This window comes from Rhea americana, unplaced genomic scaffold (assembly GCF_003343005.1).
Source record: "Rhea americana isolate MKP2758 unplaced genomic scaffold, rheAme1 scaffold_228, whole genome shotgun sequence".
Lineage (NCBI taxonomy): Eukaryota > Metazoa > Chordata > Aves > Rheiformes > Rheidae > Rhea > Rhea americana.
The window spans coordinates 1,323,697-1,330,460 of NW_028186344.1; positions in this window are offsets into that span (position 1 = coordinate 1,323,697).

The following is a 6,764-nucleotide window of genomic DNA, read 5'->3' on the forward strand; positions in this document are numbered from 1 at the left end:
CAGCGGCCCTGGCCTTTTCCCCGCCCGCCTTCGCGCCTCCTTTCGTCGCGGCCAGGCCTGCCCTGCCCACTTCCTCCTCCTCCTCCAGCCCTTGCTCCTCTGTCCTCCCTTCAGCCAGCCTCTTGCTACCTGGCTTCTCCTTGACACCTCTGTTCTCTCCTGCTCCCCCCGCCCACCCTAGCAAGGCATGGCCCCTCCCTGGGTCCCCCAAACCAACAGCTTTGCTAGAATAGAAGAATGATCCCCTGCCCATCATCCATCCCCCCCCCTAGCCAGCACTCCTGTGCATGCCCTGCATCCGTTGATGATCTGTGTGCTTTGGAGAGGCCTCCACCACTCTCCCYGTGTGCAACAGTTAAATCATTAAGATGACGAATCCTTTGGTTGTGGTATGAAGTGATGTGTGCAGAGTGTTGACTGAGTCGAACGTTGAGGGCTTGCACCYTTCAAATACCTTGTTATTTAAAAAAAAAGGCAAAAAAGAAAAAAAAATAAAAGAACAGGCAACCTGAAGAAAATGAAAATGGCCTAGCTATTTAAATATAACAGTTTTGTCTAATGTGTTCATTCYGGATTTGATCAAACAAACCATGTGTACATACTTCAAGATTTTGATGGGACATATCTGCCTTCCACAACCCTCCTATAAGTACTTTTGGAGTAGTCTACAACACTCCCCCCCCAAAGACATCCTTGATACCATCACAGAGTACCATCACTAAGTAGAACTTCCAGGTTCTGTTTGATATGCAGGAAGTCTTAAGCGTCCAAATTCAAGAACTCCATTTAGTCTTATCCACTGACTTTTGAATCTGTATGYGACAAACAAACAGAAGATGGCAGGATAAAGAATGTTAACCTCTTGAGTCCTTAAACTTTCACAGCTGTCCCTTTGGATGAAGGGTCTTTCCATCTTTGGAAAGACTCGTGACTTGTGTGATTCTTATTTTGGGAAGCAGGCAACTACAGAACAAATTATATGGTGGTTGTYCCTGTCCTTTCAAAATTGATGGAGAATCACTTTTACAATTACACAGATTTTAATAGTTGAGAGTCCCCTTTCTTGAAGAAGCTTTGTTAGCTTCTGAGTCGTGGTACTGAGTGGTAACTTCCTTTACAAGGGAGACTGTAATACGTGGAAATATAGTAGAGGGAAGTCTTAACTCCTTACAATACTTGGACCAAAGAATGACCAAAAGCAGTGAAGAAACTGTGGCAAATTTATTTACATAGGTATGTTTACTATTTTGTTGGTATGTTTCTCATAGTAGCTAAAGAGCAATTTTGCCTTTTTGCCCTTATCACTAGTGGCCCTAGAGATATGTCCTGCAACTCCCAAATACCCASAATGGTGGAAGTCAGCCCTGGCCCATTTCTATGAAGGGGATCAGTGTGCCAGAGTATGCCAAAGAAAATCGAGGAGAGAGACAGTACTCCAATTTATTCAGACCAGAAAAGTGCAAGAACAAGTAGTTCCAGCTTATTATCCTCACAAACAGAAGTGGCTAACAGCAGAAGGGACATGTGTTGAACAAGAAAGACACTTGAATCCTGTCTTTGCTTTTATCATTAGAACCTGTTAACATGTTATGCAAGTGTTTATTCTTTTTTTAATTGAGACACTAAAAATGTTTCCTCATTGTAAAGGTGTAAGAATAAAAAGTACTTGTGATCTTTTGGAAAATTTTTAATTTTTAACTGAAAAAGGATATACAAAAAAAAAAAAAGAAAAAAAAGACTAGCACAGCAAATTAAAGTTTATCCAATATGTCAGTCCAGAAGTCAGGATTCTTTTTTCGCTCACGTTATAAAAGATGCAACTAAAACACACTTGTATCACAATAACTCCTGTAGGCTAAAGATATCACTCAGAATAACTTTATTTTTAGCTGAGTTTGAGATGAAAGAAAGGTTTAGGGRGGTATGTTATATGGTAACTGTGCCAGTAAGACTATACTGTTTACAACAGGTAGACTAACCCAAAGACGCAAACAGAAGCTGTTTTGAGGGGTGAAACCAAGGAATATCTGACCTTCGTTAAAGGCAATGTGCTTTACCTCCTATTTGCAATGGGCTGAGGACGCATAAGTTGGCAGTAGTAATTTGTTTGCATGTCAGAGTCTAACTTTAGCCTAATTTTTTATTTATTTTTTTGTGAAAACCTTTCTTTCTTCTCTACCACTTGCACAGCAGGCTCTCGAGAATGGTTGCACTGCAGTCACAAACCAGAGATGGAGTCAGGCCATAGTTTTGTAAGTACTCTAAGCCAACACACAACTGAAACATCTATGAGGAAAAAGTCTGGCCTTGCCTGTGTCCCTGACTGCTAAGCTTCCCTCCCAGCTGTTTAAAGATCTGTTGATTATATGAAATGTGTTTTGCTAGATTTCTGGCAATGGATTTTTTGGGCTTTAGCACATAGCACTCACTGCACTTTTTTGGCAAAGCAGTACTGAAGGAGTTAASTAAGTGTAAGGAAAGGATATTAACCTTATCAAGTTCACAAGATTAGAAATCCTGAAGTATCTATGTGGGATAAAAGAAGGGCAAAAGACTTTTTTGTGACTAACAGGCTAAACAACAGTATTTGAACTATGACACTCCCSCATGTCCAACAAGTTCATATTCTACTCTGTCAGAAGGAGTGACTGCATGTCACTATTCACTATCTCTATTCCTGGGGAGTGGCAATAGATAGGTACTTTTGAGAACTGCARGTTATACAGCTTTTTTACAAAGGTTTCTGCTTATTTATTTGTAAAAGCCAGCATGCCTGACATTTTGTTCCTTTTCCACCTAATGGATTTTGTGGCTCTTCACTAGGTTAATCAGTTAGCASTGATTAAATAGGGGAAAGATGAAAGACTGTTTGAACAATGTCATCATGTTTTCTGCACAGTGGAGAGGAGTGGTTTTCCAAGGGAACCTCTTGCGAAATAAGTGGAAATTGAACTTAAAACACAGAGTTTACTGTGCTTCAAAATCCCTGCATTGGTACTTTCTTCCTTCACAGGCTGAAGTTGGGTTGCTGAAGGGAGTACCATTCCCTGTCAGCCATCCAATCACTGTCACAGCTGTCTTCTGCTAAAGGTTACGACCTCTCCTACCTACCTGTAAGCTAGTCATGCACTTACATGACTTATTTCTGTCAAAGTCAACCAGAATAGCTTAAGCAGTTTAAATGGTAGATGCCTGCTAAACTGTTTTTTTTTTTTTTTTTTTTTGGGGGGGGGGTGTTGCTGAAATAGATTAGGGGAAAATCAGAATCAGCAGATGGGAAGTGAGGTGATGACCATTTCACAGACAGCTTCAGAGGTATTAAGTAGTTTGACCTGATCTACTTTCAGAGCAGACTGTTACACCAGGCACAGCTGTATAGACAGCTCTTTATGGTATTTAAAATTGGAAGGGTTGCTGAGATACCTAAAATGAAGTGTTTGTAGCATTTTGAGATATTACTAGCTTTGTTACTTGGAGCAGTGCTGGTCTGTGGGAGAGCAGCAATGGGAACCTTCCCTCCCTTCTTCCATTAGGAGAATGGAAGCAGGTAGGAATTGAGGATGTAGGAGTGAGGATGGAGAAAGTGCAGAAGAGAGACAAAAGTGAGCAGGTAAGGATAGCTGAGAGATCAYGCAGCTCCATCTAGAGAGGAGAAATGTCAGTAGGGTGTGAAATACAGGTATCAGAGGCATAGGGTGGATAGAAGCAAAGCTAGGAAGAAAAGATGGGTTAAGAACAAATCATGTCAAATGGGAAGTTCTCTGGAAAATACTCAGATATGAATAGCCTCACTCTTCTGTTACTGCAGGTAATTTTCATTGTTCTACCACTCTTCTGAAGCTTCTCCAGCACTGCCATATTCATAGCAAGTCAAAGAGACTGAAGTGGTGTTCAAGTGGAGAGGTCTAGGAACAACACAGGTGCGTGCTTTGGAAGTGGGAGGAAAAGTAGGATAATATTCTTGTCCTGTGGGACTATGGAGGAAGTATCAGACGGTTTAGAGCAGTGAAACAGAAATCAGCAATTGTGGGGCGAAATACAGGAACAAGAGCAGCAGGGAATACAGTGAAGAAGAAAGCAGAGAGTTATCAGCATCAGTTCTCTACTTGCCTGTATCTCTCTATTTCAGAAATACCTTATCCATTACTCAATAAGAATTTACATGATTGCTATCTTTATAATGGCTGAACACCCTCTCTTTTCATAAACCTGTAGAGAGAAATATAGATAAAAGACTGAATTAGAGATAAAGTAACTTATTCAAGGTAGTACAGCGAGAAAGTGGAGCAGAAAACTTAAACAAATTATCCTAAATTCCAGATCTAACCACTAGCTTRTCCTTTCTCCTCTCCTCTATTCCATCTCAGAAAAAGAAAGGGTAGTAATGTTTACTTACTCAAGCAGTTACATTTGTTAAAATTGTTAGCTCAGTCTGCAGTTAGAGACAAAAAAAMCAAAAGTATATACATGAGATAGATAATAGAAAGTGATGAGAAAAGACAAAGGAAGAAACAATAACTTTGATTCTGTAGACAAGCTTATAGACAAGCTTTATAAAGCTTAGGGATCTTTGATCCTAATTATCTTAGACYGAAAAAAGCAGCTATTCTGAAGGTTTTCACTTTTGTGAAAAACCACAATCGCTTTTGTGATTACTCTTATGTGAAATAATAAGATTTGATTTTGAGAAGCCATTTGAAATTGGAGATCGTAATAAACATTATTTACAGAAAAGGAGCATAAGAACATGTTGTCATCAAGAAACAGAATAATTACTGTTCTCAAAAAACAGCAAATTCAGACAAATCTACAGCAAGTGAGAAACCCTAGGTTTCTCACTTTTCTGTATATCTGAAGAGAAAATATTTAAATAATAAAAATCAAAACAAATGAAGTGATACATTAAAAAAAAATCAAAAACACATTCCAGAAATTAAGATAATTCTGTCACAATAAACACACCCTCCTATCTTGTTTCTATTAACTTTTACTCACTGCTAGTGCCTTGGTTTTAAGCTGATGTTCTTGCACTGAAATCAACTTGTAATGGGCTGTAAGCACAGATGGTGTAAATCAGCATTGCTCAACTAACCCTTCAGTTGCTATGCCAATTTAAACTAGCTGAAGATTGGCTCAGTATGTTCGTGTTTTGTTTGTGGCCAGTGATGAATTAGAACTAAAATGTATTTTGGTTTATTATGAGTGCAATATAAAATGTATGAGGTCTTTGACTATTCATATCCTTCTTTTTAACTACTTGGATACTTTAAGTGATGTACAGTATGGCAAATTACCAAGTTTAAATACATTTTAGACATTTTTTTTCAYAGAATGAAATATTTTCTTAACATTACTAAGGATTTGATGAAAAAGGACAACACCTGTAACATGCTTTAAAGTTATGATATGTCAAATGTAATATGAAATCATGTAAAACCATTAAACACATTTACTGTCTTGATAGCCTGATGAAGTAAGCTCACAATCAGAAAACACATTGCAAAGTTTAAATGTAGAAAGTGAAAAAATAACCTATGGTATTAAAGACTAACTTTACATATTTTTATTTTCTAGACATATATTCAAAAGAGGATTTTTTTCTAACTATTTTAGAGTTTTCATCATTTCTCCTAATGCATTTTGTTGTTTCTGTCAATCTTTAACAATCCTGAGACTTACTGACATCCTAAGCCTTATGGATTTGATATACTGCTGTTTATTTTATTTCTATTTCCAAGCTACTGTTTGGGTGTTGCCGTAATACTCAAGTGAACCTACACTGTTATCCAAATAGATTGTGAAAGAGATGGATTTGTCTTCTGTGAAATCATTAAAATGTATTTAATGGATAAAAAGAGCCTCATATGAAAAAAAAAAAAAAAAAGGAAAAGAGAGACAAAACTATACTGGAAATGAAAAATACTTGAATTCTAAAAGAGAAAAGAAAAACAAGTTAATTGCTATTTGTTGTTAGTGTGGGGAAAAAAGGCATGAGCAGCAGAATGACCTTCATTTATAAGTTTTCATTCACTTAAATCTTTTAAGTGGATAACATCCAGAACATCAGTATTTTAGTCTTGCAGTAAAAACATTTGGAGGAAAAAAAAAAAAAAAGATTATCAACTCTGAAGAGTTTCTTGTTTCGTAAATGCGCTGGTCAGAAAACTGCCAGTCTGGTAGTAGCCCAGTTGTCAACAACAGACGGCAGTTTGTCAAGAAGGACAGGTGAAAATATCAGGTTACATGGAAAAGCAACATGTGAAAATTTCAGAGTCTGGCATTTAATTTTTTTTAGGATGCAAGGTTAGAATATGTCTATTTTAGCAACAATCTTAGTTCAAAAATCTAAGGTGSAGGTGAGGTGAAGGACTGCCTGTTTATTTTGATATTGTCTTCTGGACTATGTTCAGATGTTCAGGAACTGGTTGGCTTCTGTGTATTAGGTGTGGATACAACTCTTTTAGCTATAAAGTGGCTACAATGCTGAACTGAAAATCTTGCAGGAAAAAGACTGTCAAGTGATTTCAGTATTTTCTCTTCCAATGCAGTTTGCCACTTGTCCTACCTGTAGCCGGGGGAAAGAGTCTTTAACAAAACATTAAAATATTGTTTCAAGGTGCTAGTCAAACGATGACGAGTTCCAAATAAACATATGTTGAAGAATATACATCTTTGTGCTCATTTAAAATCTTAATGGGGTATTATGAAATCCAGTGAGACAGAAGTTTTTTTAAGAAGGAGAATTTCAAGTAGAGGACATGATT